This window comes from Phalangium opilio, unplaced genomic scaffold, assembly GCF_054372755.1.
Source record: "Phalangium opilio isolate 3A_F unplaced genomic scaffold, DU_Popi_V2 ptg000032l_1, whole genome shotgun sequence".
Taxonomy (NCBI): Eukaryota; Metazoa; Arthropoda; class Arachnida; order Opiliones; family Phalangiidae; genus Phalangium; species Phalangium opilio.
In genome coordinates, this window is record NW_028324159.1 from 8,061,460 (window position 1) to 8,076,652 (window position 15,193).

Here is a 15,193-nt window from a genome sequence, read left to right on the forward strand (position 1 = left end):
ATTTTTGATAATTCGCGAGTTAACTCACAAATTAAATGCAACTTATTAATTTGTAATTTCAATTTCAAGTATAATTCAATTTATAATTTGTAATTGAGTTAATTACAAATATGAAATTGTAATTTATAATTTGTAATTGAGTTTATTACAAATATGATATTGTAATTTATAATTTGTAATTTGTAATTGAGTTTATTACAAATATGTAATTGTAATTGTAATTTATAATTAGTAATTGTAATTTATAATTTGTAATTTGTAATTGAAATTTATAATTTGTAATTTGTAATTGAAATTTATAATTTGTAATTTATAATTGAAATTTAAAATATGTTATTGAAATTGAAATTTATAATTTGTTATTGAAATTTATAATTTGTAATTGAAATTTATAATTTGTAATTGAAATTTATAATTTGTAAATGAAATTTATAATTTGTAATTGAAATTTATAATTTGTAATTGAAATTTATAATTTGTAAATGAAATTTATAATTTGTAATTGAAATTTATAATTTGTAATTGAAATTTATAATTTGTAATTGAAATTTATAATTTGTAATTGAAATTTATAATTTGTAATTGAAATTTATAATTTGTAATTGAAATTTATAATTTGTAATTGAGTTTATCACAAATATGTAATTGTAATTTATAATTTGTAATTGAGTTTGTCACAAATATGTAATTGTAATTTATAATTTGTAATTGAATGATTCACAATTTGTAATTGTAATTAGTAACTTGTACTTTGAGGTTCATGTAATTTGGACAACCCTGAGTATAATTTATAAATGAGAAATCAAAGTGCATTTTTGGTGTAGGGTAGTTTATTGGTGAAGGGTCTATTAGGGGAAAATATTTTTTTTGTGTGATGCAGTTTATGGACAGTCCCTTATGTAAGTAAGAAAAAAAGACATCAAATTCTCCTATGATGAAAATTATTTCAAGGTATGATTTTTGGGGTCGATGATTTAATCAATGTAAAGTGATGTTATTTTGTAGCCTAATTTGGAACGGACACTTTGTCTTAAATCGTCATCACTCGAGGTGTTTTAATATGATGCGAGTTAATGAAAGATCTAAAATATAAGAAACATTTGATGTGCTAACCTCCTTCCGTGTTGCGAAAGAAAGCGTGTGAGCCAAAACATTACTTTGATAACCGTGGACCGTCAAAAGGGTTTCCGAGATGTTTAAAAATGGTATAAACTTTAACCTTATAAAAAAGGTTGAATTCGTAAACAGTTATTGATTTTATCATTTTTACCAAACAATATCAATTCGATACTTACGATACGTTTCGAATATTGTTAAAAATGTAAGCTGGCATAAAATAAAAAACGGATAACCGTGAGTACAACCTCCTTTTAAAATAAGTCGTCCTATCTCATCCAAATTCTGTATATATTTAAGGGATGAACATTTTAAGAATTAAATACGTTAGAAAAGATACCTTTAATCCCGTGCGAGGTATTTTTATACTTACATATGATGTTCCAAACTTAAATCCTAGCGAATTATTTCCTTCATGCATCTCTCGATTATGTAACAACGCTTTGAACAACAACTGAATTTCAGAGTGATACAAGCTAAACAACTAAATTGGTATAAGGGACTTCAGAAATTGTTGAAAAGTGCAGATAGGCTCTAAATATTGTATAGAAATATTTTTGTCCGGACTCCTATGGAGTTCTTGCCTTATCATTTCAAAGTATATTTTTCGAATGCAGAGACCCGTGTCAATTTGAATTTATATTACCGTTTATGTGCATATGTCATTCCGTATATTTTACCGTAATACATATATCTTTTTAAATGAGAATTTTTGAAAAGGAAATAGCGGCCGCGTTTACACTCGACACTTTAAAACAGTTTTGAACAGTTTTACAAAGGTGTAAATTTAACCTTTCGGTGTTAACCATATAGATCTTTCACAAGAAAATGTTACATTTTCTTTTTTAAGGGTTTTTTTATAATAAGGAATGAACATTTTTTTTGTGAAGAATCTATATTGTTGCATTTCGACCGATTTCGACCTTTCTCAGGCGGTTAAAAACGATTTCAAAATGACTAGTGTAAACGTGGCTGAAGTGTGTTATATGAAATGTTAATAATCATCAACTCATCAGTATTCTGATTGCTTTGACCTTTCCTCTAATGACTTTCATTTCATAGACTAATTGTAAATATAAAAGGTAGACCTTATGCTGAAGAATTGAAAGGGTTTTGTCTCACGTGTTTATCATCACCTTATTTGCCTAAAATATTGCAGAACTTCCAGTTATCTTATTATCCTTTGGTCTAAGACTTAACTCTACAAATCTTTTTCTGAAATATCTAAGTAATACTTGAGGGAGTCCTGGAAATTTTTTCTTTTCACGTGTAAGTAAGGCATCAAAAATGATAAATTTAAGTAGATAGTATTGGCTTGAGTTTAAAATTCTAAAGATTCAACACGGAAATATTCATTCGAAACCTGGGAAAATGATCCAATTTCAGATGTAAAAACTAGAAAGCTTCGCTGACATTTTAACACGGAAAATGCATTTTTCATTCTAGAGAAAGATGTCCATCTGTACGTGTTAGTCCATTGTTATACTTAAAATTGGGAAAAGCATTGTGTTTGTTCTGTTAAGAAACATGATAGTGATGTTTACAAAGGAGCATACCTCTTATTATTCTAGATTCCAGACCGATACGCTTTTCTAATCAACACTTTAATGAGTTTCGAATTTTTGCCTATTTGCATTTTTTTGTCGTTATAATATAACAAGGCAATAAAACTCAATTTTTAAGTCAAATGTTTTGGAAACCCATATCTCCGTAACTAAGTGTTTTAGATACCATGTTCTTTTTATCGATTAAGCGAAGGTCAGTATCACTTCGGAGCTCGTAAATTTAGTCAATGTCGACTTATATTCAAACATTTTAACAGTAATAAAATTAATTTGTCTGATGCGAAAGCTTTTGTTATAAAATATGCGTTCAGTCCTTAATTACTTTTCCTTATTTTATTGCTCTAATATTCGCATTATAGTCAAGAGGGTGTCAAGATAAAAGTGATGTGTTTTGAATAATTGGAAATGCAATACTTTAGGGAGGGCTAAACCCCTTCCAAATTCGAGACCCTGAATAAGTGTGCTTTTATACAGTGCATTGTATTTTCCGACCATTCAACTGTATTTGACAATACCAGAACTAATTTATTTCCTAAATAACGTTTCTTCACAAGAAGGGGCAGATATTATACAAAAACGAGTTTTGCTTCGCAGTCCTTAAAAAACTGCATACACAATCCTTGGCGAAACGGGTACGAAAGTTTTATATTTTCTTTGGCGAAACAAGGGCACTTTTTCAAACCCAAAAAGACCCAGAAATTATTATATGTATTGCAGTTTCAAATTAAGTTTAATCGATATGGGGAATTTGGTTTTCAAAACATAGCTGGGGCGAGACCCGATCATTGTACCCCCAATCGATTTGACAATCAGTACAATTTTTTGTAGGGATATCGTACATTCGCACCCCCCTACATAAAAAATCAAAATTAAAGAGGTATCATTTACTCTGATCTTAAATGAAGACTGAATAATTAAATTAATTGTTATTTTGTCTCGTTTCCTGTCGCAATCTAATGGTTTGAGCAAATGAAAGCTTGGAACAATATTTACTTGCGGCTTGTATCGAAATTTCACAAAATTCGGGTGTTTGAAAGGAATTAACAAGCATCGAAAGAATATTCCTCCCCCCCCCACACACCTGCGTAAGAGTAGAAGAGTAAAATGTGGCTACTTATGCCTTCTTATGGTATATTTTTCTTGTTGCGAGTGAAATACACACTGAAATGAATGAATATTTTTATAAAGGTTTAAGTATTTTATTTTTTATACATGTATATATATAAGCATTTTAAAAAGCTTTTCGTTATTTCATTTGAATAATGGTTTGTCTAATAATTCACATAGAGAATCCTGTTATTGAATCAAATTTCGTGGCAAAACAACTTAAGTACAATCGAAATTTTAATGTGAATCATTAATCTTTCGACAAAATTGACTTTGGTGCGTAATCGACTTTTAAGGAGCCAATTTTAATTTCTTCAAAATGGATAAAATCTCACAAATGGCAACCACGGTGGCGATTGAAATTCCGTAAAAGTAGATGGTGAAAACGGGGCTGAGAAACCCAAGAGACATCGGAGTCGTCTCTTGCAGTTGATTGAAGTCCGTCAAAAGAAATTTCCGGGTCATTTATCCCTCTAACGTTTCTCTACGAGTTCCTTGACGAGTCTCCAAAAACCTTAGTGTTCTGAATTAAAAAATTTAATTAATCATTTAGCATGAAAACAAGTAGTCTTGCTTAGTGTAGACACGCATTCATAGACAAAGCTTAGATTATTATTAATGTTTGAAAGCAATTGAAACGTTTGCTTGTAAAAAAGGAATACACGTTTTTTGAAATATACTCTTGTTATAATTAGTAATCAATTTAGGAATTATGTGTGTCCATCTCGAGGATGCCCAATTCCGCACAATTTTCGAGAATCATAGACCAATTCCGCACATTTTTTACGTGCCATTTCCGCAAAGTTTTTACATTGAAATTTTAGTTCGCCTTTTTCTACCATAACCAATTTTCGCACAATTTGAAAATAAAACATATTTTCTTGTTCATTAGGTTTGGTTCGGTTAGGGTTGGGGTTAGGTTAGATAAGGTTCGGTTAGGTTAGGTAAGGTTCGGTTAGGTTAGGTTATGCTATAATAGAGGCATGCTATTAAATTTGTGATTTGACTATTGCAATATCACTATCGATATAGAAAATTGTATTGATAGACGAATGCATTAAACCAAGTGTGTTTTTGTTAAAAAATAGAAGTAAAAGAGCATCTTATAATTCCGTTTGTAAAATCTGCATTAAAAATAAATCTATCGATAAAAAGCAACGATAATTTTATAATGAAAAAAACTCGCATTTCGGCTATTTTCGGTCCAATGGGCCAGCAGCATAAGTTTAAGGTTTTTAAAATCTTATTATGCCGCTAACACTCTTTCAAAGCAAATCACTGATTTCCGTAATTCGGTTTTCTGTTTCTAATTAATGATGCTATAAAAGTGTTTCTCGTAATAAAAGCATTCTATGGTTTGATATAATTGAGGTCAAATGCTCCCTCGTTCAATAAATATGGCTTAATTCACTCCAATCGTTTTGACAAGATGTATTATTGTTATAAATATAAGCAAACTATTTTCTTTGAATTTATTAAGGTGTAAGTTATATCCGGAGCAAGCGAAGCGAGGTCCGCGATTTTTGGACTCTGGTCAAATCCTAGATAACACATTTTCCGGTCACTCGGATACTGTTATCTAGACTTTAAATTTCATAGCAAAATATTTTTCACTGAGATTTCCCCGACCTTTTATATCCATTTTCAATTTCCATGACTTTTTCAGGGCGTGTACGAACGCTTGTACTGTACAGACTAATATACTGTATGTTTAAGCTCAGGTTAATCAGAAGCTTCATTCGTTCTACGTCGTTTGGCAGCGTCACCATTATGACAAGCTTCTTTGTGAGATTTCTTAAAGTCATAGTTAAAAACTGCTTTATACAACACAAACATTGTACTTAATATTGGTAACTATTCCCTCTTATAGTATTGACTGATCTGTCTTGGCTGCTGCTCAATTATGAATTAGATTATTTATTACGCGGGCATTGAGTAACAGAAACATTGATATTATTGAAGAAAACAAGTTATAAAAAGCTAAAATCTAAAACAGAGTGTACAGTTCTGATATGAGATTCACGGGTGCGACGTTGCCTTTCTGTCTGAAATATGTTTATAAAAAACCTATTCCCCCCAGTTTAGTGCAGTAGACAACTTTCCTATGCGGAAAACGGCCAAAATGCGCCTACACCCGCAAGGTCTTGAAGTACGAACCTTGCACTCGACTTAAAAAAGCCAGAGAGAATTCAGCAAAATGAAAATTCAAAAATCTTTTTAAAACAGTTTCTTTACAAATTACAAAAACCACTGCCCAAAAAACCAGAAAATCCAAATCTTCATTTTGTCAAGTGAGCGTTAATTTGCCAACTCAACAAAATTTTAGGGGGGAGCCCCTGCGTAGGTGCTGACTGCTTCTTGTCTGCAGGAGGTGATTTGAGCCTAACGCCCCCTTCCCTTACAAAAATCTTCTTTTGAACTCTTTAGAAAATTCCTTGGGAAATTTCTTTAGAAATACATAAGGGGTTCTTTGGGAAATTGGGGAATATTGCCTCTTTTTTTTGGAAAATGCTTATCTTTGGAATTTTCTTGGGAAATATCTTTGGAATTTTCTCGGGAAATAACTTTGGAATTTTCTCGGGAAATGACTTTGGAATTTTCTTGGGAAATGACTTTGGAATTTTCTTGGGAAATAACTTTGGAATTTTCTTGGGAAATATCATTGGAATTTTCTTGGGTAATAAACCTCTCCGAGCCAAGACGAATTTACTTTCTTAACACAGTTCCACCAGCCAATGAGAAAAACCGGAAACACAAAGTTCAAATTGGCGAGATATTGCCAAGGTCATTTGTAAAGGTTTAAGCGTTTAACAATTTCCTGTGTATCCTCAATAACTCTAATGAGGACCTAATTTTATCACTTAAGTGTGTATTTAACTTTCGGCTCAATCTGAACCGTTAACACCTCCTATAAGAGGACACGAAACAAGGTCAATTCTGATTTAAACTCTAGGGTACCTTATTTCATAGACCCAATCGATTCAACACTTACGGAGAGATGAAGTATTAACATCCATTTTGTCTAATAAAGTTAAGAGTTGCGTTTACACAATATATAAATGTAGTAAAGCTGAATTAAAAAAAAACACCAAATTTGAAATGTAATATCAAAAGATGTTCTTGGAATATTGAGATGAAACAGAGCTTTATAGCTACAAAACTACTTAATCAATCGTAATGCTGAAAAATATTTAAACTATTTCCATTTAATATTCTGCAAAAAAAATGTTATCGTTTTGTAAGAGATCTTTTTATCCTACTCGCTTTATATTAACTTTGATATTCGTGTAGTGTTTCGATTCAGATGCAATCTTCATTACTCGTTCTATATAAAATCTCACTTGTGTTATTACATAGAAATAAGTTTATCTTAAATAATTAATTAAATATAACTGATATTAATTATTTTAATCGTCAGTATTTTACGTTAATTATAGTTAAGTCGGTTTAAGAAACTTAATTCTTAAAATAATTTTAAACATAGCTATGTTTAACGTTATACTTCTAGGGAACACCTATATCAGAACTTTTGTAAATTTAGGGTATATAAGGCGATTGATTCACTATAATGGATAAGAAAATGCGCAATTGCGTGAACCTTTGGTGGAAGCCCTGCCATTGGGAGGCTAGACGTTTCTCGTAACCCTAGCCGCTCGCCGCTTACATCGTAAGCCTAAGAACGATGATGGAGTAGAAGCCAATGTTACAGATTGGTGTCTATGTGGTATAGACGAAAGACTAGTAGATGGTGGTGTTAGAAGCCAATGTTGCAGATTGGTTTCTATGTGGTATAGACGAAAGACCAGTTGATGGTGGTGTTAGAAGCCAATAAGAACGGATTGGTGTGTATGTGGTGTACACGAAAGAGTAGTGCATGGTGTTGTTGTTAGAAGCCAATAAATACTGAGGGTGTTGAGTGAAAGAATTGGCGGTTATTCAGCAGATGAAGGCATAATGATTGACGTTAAATAAGATAGTTAAAACAATGAAGTAAAGTTTTCGGAATTTCTGCGTACTGCGAACGAGGTCCGGAAATTGCGAACACGTTTGCTCCGATTTGCCAACTTCGAACGCGGTGACAGACAGACAGACACACACAGACACCCCGACATGCCTGTCGATTTCATAGCCTCTCCGTGACATACGACACTCGGAGAGGTAAAAATGTATATGAGGTAAATTACTGAAATATTCAGCATTAATCTCACTACGTAACATGGGCTCCGTGGCTTAGTGGTCAAAGCGCATGTCTTGTAAACAGGAGATCATGAGTTCGATTCTCGTCGGAGCCTCGTTGTTATGATACTTGAACTAGTTTTCGTAGCTATTAAATTTTGAAAAACTAAAAATAATAGTTGCTTGAGCTGTGCCAAAAGGAGATGATCTAAAAGGACATAGCTTTCCAGCCAAGGAATGAGGGTATTGTGTGTCAGGTTCTCTCTAACGAACGTCTCATCTCTAGTGTTCCTAAAACTTGATATCCCAAGGCTAGGCCGAATGTATTTACTGTAGAGTAAATGGTAGTTGAACACCCAAAGTTTTTCTCTACTAACATTTTTTCTCGGCGCCAACTAACATCAGCCGCGGAAAGCTGGGTCTTACTAAAAAAATTCCACCCCCCTTGCTTGAACTTACTCGGATAAATAAATTAACCCCGCCTGTTTAACTTCACTCTCCACCGCTGTGGAGCGCTGCTTCAAAAGCTCGTTCTCGGTCGTGGCCGATATTTTAGAAATTTTATCTCTCCATTCACGCGGCTCCGTTGGGAACTTTAAAAAGCTTAACGTCAGAACTTTCAGACCTAGAGGCTACGGCAAAAAATCTTACATAGGAACTTGGTGTAAGATTATTCTACTTGTGGCTGTGCATATATGCAAACAATAGGGTAAAAGTGCAAATGAGTTAAATTACTGAAATATTCAGCATTAATCTCACCACGTAACATGGGCTCCGTGGCTTAGTGGTTAAAGCGCCTGTCTTGTAAACAGGAGATCATGAGTTCGATTCTCATCGGAGCCTCGTTGTTATGATGCTTGAACTAGTTTTCGTAGCTATTAAATTTTGAAAAACTAGAAATAATAGTTGCTTGAGATATGCATATATGCAAACAATAGGGTAAAAGTGCAAATGAGTTAAATTACAGAAATATTCAGCATTAATCTCACTACGTAACATGGGCTCCGTGGCTTAGTGGTTAAAGCGCCTGTCTTGTAAACAGGACATCATGAGTTCGATTCTCGTCGGAGCCTCGTTGTTATGATACTTGAACTAGTTACCTCTCCGTGTGACGTATGTCACGGAGAGGTATTTCACGGGCCATGTCTGTCTGTCTGTCTTTGTGTGTCTGTCAGACCCCACGTGACCGCGTTCGCAGTTTACAAATCGGAGCAAACGTGTTCCCAGTTTCCGGACTGCATTGACAGTTCACGGAAATTTGGAAAATTGTGTTTGTCTCCTCTGGCTATTCTACTTGAGTTTCAACACCACCAGCTTTGGTTTTCGTCCACTCCACATGGACACTAGTCTGTACTTGCTAGCTTCCAAGCACCACCATCTTCTGTTCTTCGTCTTTCGTCTATGCCACATAGACACCAATCTGCACCATTGGATTCAAACATCACCATCTACTGGTCTTCGTCTATACCACATAGACACCAATCTGTTACATTGGCTTCTACTCCATCATCGTCGTTAGGCTTAAGTTGTACGCGGCGAACGGCTAGGGTTACGAGAAACGTCTAGCCTCCCAATCGCAGGGCTTCCACCATCGGTTCACGTGAATGCGTTTTTACCTCTCCGAGTGACGATGACGTCACGGAGAGGTATTACACTGGACGTGTATGTCTGTCTGTCACACCCCACGTGACCGCGTTCGCAGTTTGCGTATCGGAGCAAACGTGTTCCAAATTTCCGGACTGCATTGACAGTTCACGGAAATTTGGAAAATTGTGTTTGTCTCCGCTGGCTATTCTACTTGAGTTCCCACACCACCAGTTTTGGTATTCGTCCACTCCACATGGACACTAGTCTGTACTTGCTGGCTTCCAAACACCACCATCTTCTGTTCTTCGTCTTTCGTCTATACCACATAGACACCAATCTGCAACATTGGCTTCTAACACCACCATCTACTGCTCTTTCGTCTATACCACATAGACACCAATCTGCAACATTGGCTTCAAACACCACCATCTACTGGTCTTTCGTCTATACCACATAGACACCAATCTGCAACATTGGCTTTTACTCCATCATCGTCGTTAGGCTTAAGATGAACGCGGCGAGCGGCTACGGTTACGAGAAACGTCTAGCCTCCCATTGGCAGGGCTTCCACCATCGGTTCACGCGAATGCGTTTTGATCTATTATTATAATGGAAACGAATCGTATATATACCCCAAAATTTGAAGAAAGCGGGCAAGAGGGGTACCCTTCACTTTAAACGTCAATATTAGCAAAGTTTCGAAAGATAATAGGAACAACTTTATTTTAAACGATTTAACTATTTTTAAAGTTATTTACTGGCGATTAAAATAATTAATATCATTTATATTTAATTAATTATTTAAGATAAAACTATTTCTATGTACTGACACAAGTGAGAGTTAATATAGAACGAGTAATGAAGATTGCATCCGAATCGAAACACTACACGCATATCAAAGTTAATATAGAGCGAGTAGGATGAAAAGATCTCTTACAAAACGATAACATTTTCTTTATGCAGAATATTAAATGGAAATACTTAAATATTTTTCGGCATTACGATTCTTTTAGTAGTTGTGTAGCTATAAAGCTCTGTTTCATCTCAATATTCCAAGAACATCTTTTGATATTAACATTTAAATTTGGTGTTTACTTTTTAATTCATTTTTACTACATTTATATAAAGTGTAAACGTAACTATTAGCTTAATTAAATAATAAGGATGTTAATACTTCATCTCTCCATACAGGTCTATGAGATAGGATAACGTAGATTTTAACCAGAATTGACCTTGATTCATGTCCTCTTACAGGAGGCCTTAACGGTTCAGAGTGAGCCGAAAGTTAAATACACAATTAAGTGATAGATATTAGGTCCTCATTAGAATTATTGAGGATACACAGGAAATTATTAAACGCTTTAAACTTTACAAATGATCATGGCAATATCTCGCCGATTAGAACTATGTATTTCCGGTTTGTCTCATTGGCTGGCGGACCTGTGTTTGGAAAGTAAATTCGTCTCGGCTCGGAGAGGTTTATTTTGGTTTCCCAACTTGTTATCTATTATTATAATGGAAATGAATCCATTCATCTTTACTACATTTATATATAGTGTAAACGTAACTTTTAGCTTCATTAAATAATAAGGATGATAATACTTCATCTCTCCATACGTGTTGAAACGACTGGGTTTATGAGATAAGATAACCTAGATCTTAACCATAATTGACCTTGTTTCATGTCCTCTTATAGGAGGTCTTAACGGTAACCTAGATCTTAACCATAATTGACCTTGTTTCATGTCCTCTTATAGGAATGTTAAATACACATCTAAGTGATAGATATTAGGTTCTCATTAGAATTATTGAGGATACGCGGGAAATTATTAAACGCTTTAAACCAAATGATCATGGCAACACCTCGTCGATTAGAACTATGTATTTCCGGTTTGTCTCATTGGCTTGCGGACCTGTGTTTGAAAAATATATTCGTCTCGGCTCGGAGAGGTTTATTTTGGTTTCCCAACTTGTTTTCGTTCCTATTAAATTTTGAAAATCTAGAAATAATAGTTGCTTGAGATATGCATTGCAAACAATAGGGTTAAAGTGCAAATGAGTTAAATTACTGAAATATTCAGCATTAATCTCGCTTCCCAACAAGGGCTCCGTGGCTTAGTGGTTAAAGCGCCTGTCTAGTAAACAGGAGATAATGAGTTCGGTAAGGTGTCCCTGGGTACCTCTAATGGCACTACCATCATATCGGTAGCGACCGACTCCGGTAGTTCTGCTACCTCGGCTGTCGTTGTCACTTGAGGACTGTCCGCTACATTGAGAGCCATGATCGGCTCCTCCAGGAAGGTAATTGGCGCCTTAGTGCCTCCCGTGGCTTCCGACACTGGGTTGGTTATTTCAACCACCAACGGCCTACTAGATTGGCTATCAGTATCAACGTCATCGCTAGACGACACATCCACTTACCGTAGTTGCCCCACAATCTCTTTGGGCGGCTATCGGACATTGTCTGAAATATAAATCGGAAATGTAGCCTAATACTAGCTACATAATTCTACGTCCGAGAGTTTCATGCTAAGCGTTCAAAAAATAAAAATACTAGCACGTCTGGGCGTGCATTACAACAAAGCGTGGCGGACTATCTTTACCGGTGGATACGCGATCGGTTGTGGTTTCATGCTGAAATTTTGCATGCCCAACCGGCAAGCTTGGTCGCGATGAGTTCCCAGAAAAGAACTTTGTTTATACAATCTCAGTTTTTCCAAAACAGGTTCCGGGATGTAATAAAACACGTCCCCTACTCGACCCCCGGACGCTTTTCTCAGGACTATCTCCTTTTCCACCCATAATGGACAGTAGCCATTAGCAAATCCTCCTGTGTATTCCGACTCAGACTTACTTCCGTGGAAGGCCCTGACTTCTCTAGGTCTTCTCCAGGAGCTTCTTGATCCGTGAAGTGAACTCGGCGCCGAAGATTATAGTCCCACCGTGCTATCGGGGCGGGGGCTAATTCTTTTGCTATCGAAATTCTAGGACTAATTATATCCGGTTCCCCCGATGTTCAACTGTAGGACCCTCAAGTATCGAACTCCATAGCCTGTCTACTTCCCCCGCTTGGTGCTGGCGTGGCCGGAAATCACAAACTCTAACAGGCTCTGTATCCCATACAATATCCTGCTTTTCTATAGAATCTAACTCATTGAAAGGCGCATCCAACTGGGCTTCACCTTGCGCATCTCCTTGCTCTAATACAATCTGGTATTACTGGTGGGATTTGGCACTTGCCTGCTCATTCATCTCCTGGGCAAAATCAATGGCCAATTGTCATTCCCGAAGCAGCCCATCCTCATTAAGCACTAATCTCTCTTCTACGTCGTCAGGGACTCCGCAAACAACCATAAATTCCAAGTTTAATTACCCTTGATCGCTAACCAAGTTTAATTACGCTTGATCGCTAACCTAGTTTAATTACTTTTGATCGCTGACCTAGTTTATTTACATTTGATCGCTAACCTAGTTTAATTACGCTTGATCGCTAACCTAGTTTAATTACGCTTGATCGCTGACCTAGTTTAATTACGCTTGATCGCTAACCTAGTTTAATTACGCTTGATCGCTAACCTAGTTTAATTACGCTTGATCGCTAACCTAGTTTAATTACGCTTGATCGCTAACCTAGTTGGCTATTTTTAAGAATAGCCCCTGCTGACCCAAATGTAATAAATCATATACCAAAAGAAAGCCTACGTCTTCCTCTATTCATTGCACACCGTTAAAATGAGCGCAAACGATAATTAATCGATATAATTAATAATATTAGATAGCGGTGCCGTAGGCACCGCAATATACAATGGAGGCCTACTGGAGGGTAGCCGGGACCTTTAAAGGTTGATAAGCGCATGCGCACGCGTTACAAAAAACAAGAGATAAATAAAGCTTCAAACAAGCTAGGTCTCAGCGATCCGGTGGCCCTGTGGTTACGGTGGTATTATTGTGGAGCCAATGATTGTGGGTTCGAACCCAGTCGAGAATAAGTCAGAATGTTATTTCGTTATCATAACGAAATTATACTGATTTGGTGAATTTATATGCATTTCAGTTAAAATATAGTGAAATTGTTGGAGTAATTGTAGAAATAAAAAAATTTAAGTGAAAATTATTTCTTTTTTTTTGTTTATTTTCAATGGTTTTCTTGGAATAGGAAATAACAAATACATGTGAAAATGGTTTTGAACCAAGAAAATCATATGCTACCTCCTTTTCCAGAAATTTTTTTAGTTTCTCTTTTTCTTTACCCTTATCTTTTTGACTGTTTCCCCTCTTTTTTTCACACATTGGTGTGAAAATGGTTAGGAAAGAAAAACCATATGCTACCCTCCTTTTCCAGAAATTTTCAGGTGTATTTAGTTCTTTTATTTTGCCTTATCTTATTGCCTGTTTCCTGTCTTTTTTCACACATTGGTGTAATTTTACTTCTTTTAAATGTTAAGAAAATTTCTGAAACATTCATTTCTCCTCAAAATCTCGTTTGCACGGTCATCTAAAAATTTCCAAAAATATTTCAATTTAAAATTAAAAATGTCGAGTTCTTCGGAGACATCTTCATCTTCGGAGGAAGAAGTTTTAGTATCCGAAGCTGAGCTAATAACCTCTTTAGAAATACACGATATGTGTAAAAAAAATTATCGAGTGGTTAATAGTAAAGAAATTAATCGCCACTTCAAGAATTTGCAGTGTTTGCAATGAACCGATGGTATTATCCTTTAGGGAAAATACTATTGATGATTATGTTTGGCGATGCCAAAGAAAAAGAAAAGTGCCCAAAAAGAAGGAGAGAAAGGTGTGTTCCACCGAAATTTCAATAAGGAAAAACTCTTTCTTTGAAAGATCGAAATTAAGTTTAAGAGAAATTCTTCTCATTGCCCATTATTATGTCTACAATGTCAACCCGCAGACGTATGTCTCGCGAGAAATTTACGTCTCGGCAAAGACTCTTGTCGACTGGCAAAATTTTTGTCGAGAAGTTGCTTATGACGCGGTCTTTCGCCGAAATGAAGTGATTGGTGGCGTAGGTAAAACAGTGGAGGTGGATGAATCTAAATTTGGGAAAAGAAAATACAATCGGGGAAAAAGAGTGGAGGAGTAGAGAGGGAGTCTGGGAGATTTTTTATGGTGCCTGTAGAGAAAAGAGACGCCGCGACACTGGTTCCGATACTGAAGAACTGGATCCTTCCTGGTACTAAAATCCACACGGATTGTTGGAAATCTTACGATAAATTAGACCAGGAAGGATTCCAGCACTACACAGTGAACCACTCAAAAAACTTTAAAGATCCAGTGTCCGGCGTTCACACCAATAAAATTGAAGGCGCTTGGGCACATGCTAAAGCCGCAATGCCAAGAGGAGGGCGAAGGAAGCATTTTTACTTTTGCTACTTCACCATGTACATGTTCCGAATGTGGGCCCGGAGAGAAAACAAAAAATGCCTATTTGGCTTTTTTGGAGGCAGCCGCCCTTCTGTATGATCCCTCAAAGCCATCCGAACAAGATCTACAAGCTGCAGTGCCAGCTCCAAAGGACCAACTTTTGATTTTTACATTTGACCTCTATAAATTAGTATATAAGCCTCGTGTTTTGAAATGAAAGTTATCTGTTGTTTAACCATCTCATTTTCTTAAGCACTAAT

At 35.7% G+C, this 15,193-nt stretch overlaps 3 non-coding genes across 3 annotated transcripts; all 3 read left to right on the forward strand.

Moving 5' to 3' along the window:
- The first annotated feature begins 8,007 nt into the window (after window positions 1–8,007).
- TRNAT-UGU (transfer RNA threonine (anticodon UGU)) lies at window positions 8,008–8,080 on the forward strand. The gene has a single exon. It is a non-coding gene; the product is annotated as a tRNA-Thr (tRNA).
- A 654-nt stretch (window positions 8,081–8,734) lies between these two features.
- Window positions 8,735–8,807, forward strand: TRNAT-UGU (transfer RNA threonine (anticodon UGU)). The gene has a single exon. It is a non-coding gene; the product is annotated as a tRNA-Thr (tRNA).
- Window positions 8,808–8,964: 157 nt separating this feature from the next.
- TRNAT-UGU (transfer RNA threonine (anticodon UGU)) lies at window positions 8,965–9,037 on the forward strand. Its single transcript has one exon. It is a non-coding gene; the product is annotated as a tRNA-Thr (tRNA).
- Window positions 9,038–15,193: the final 6,156 nt, after the last annotated feature.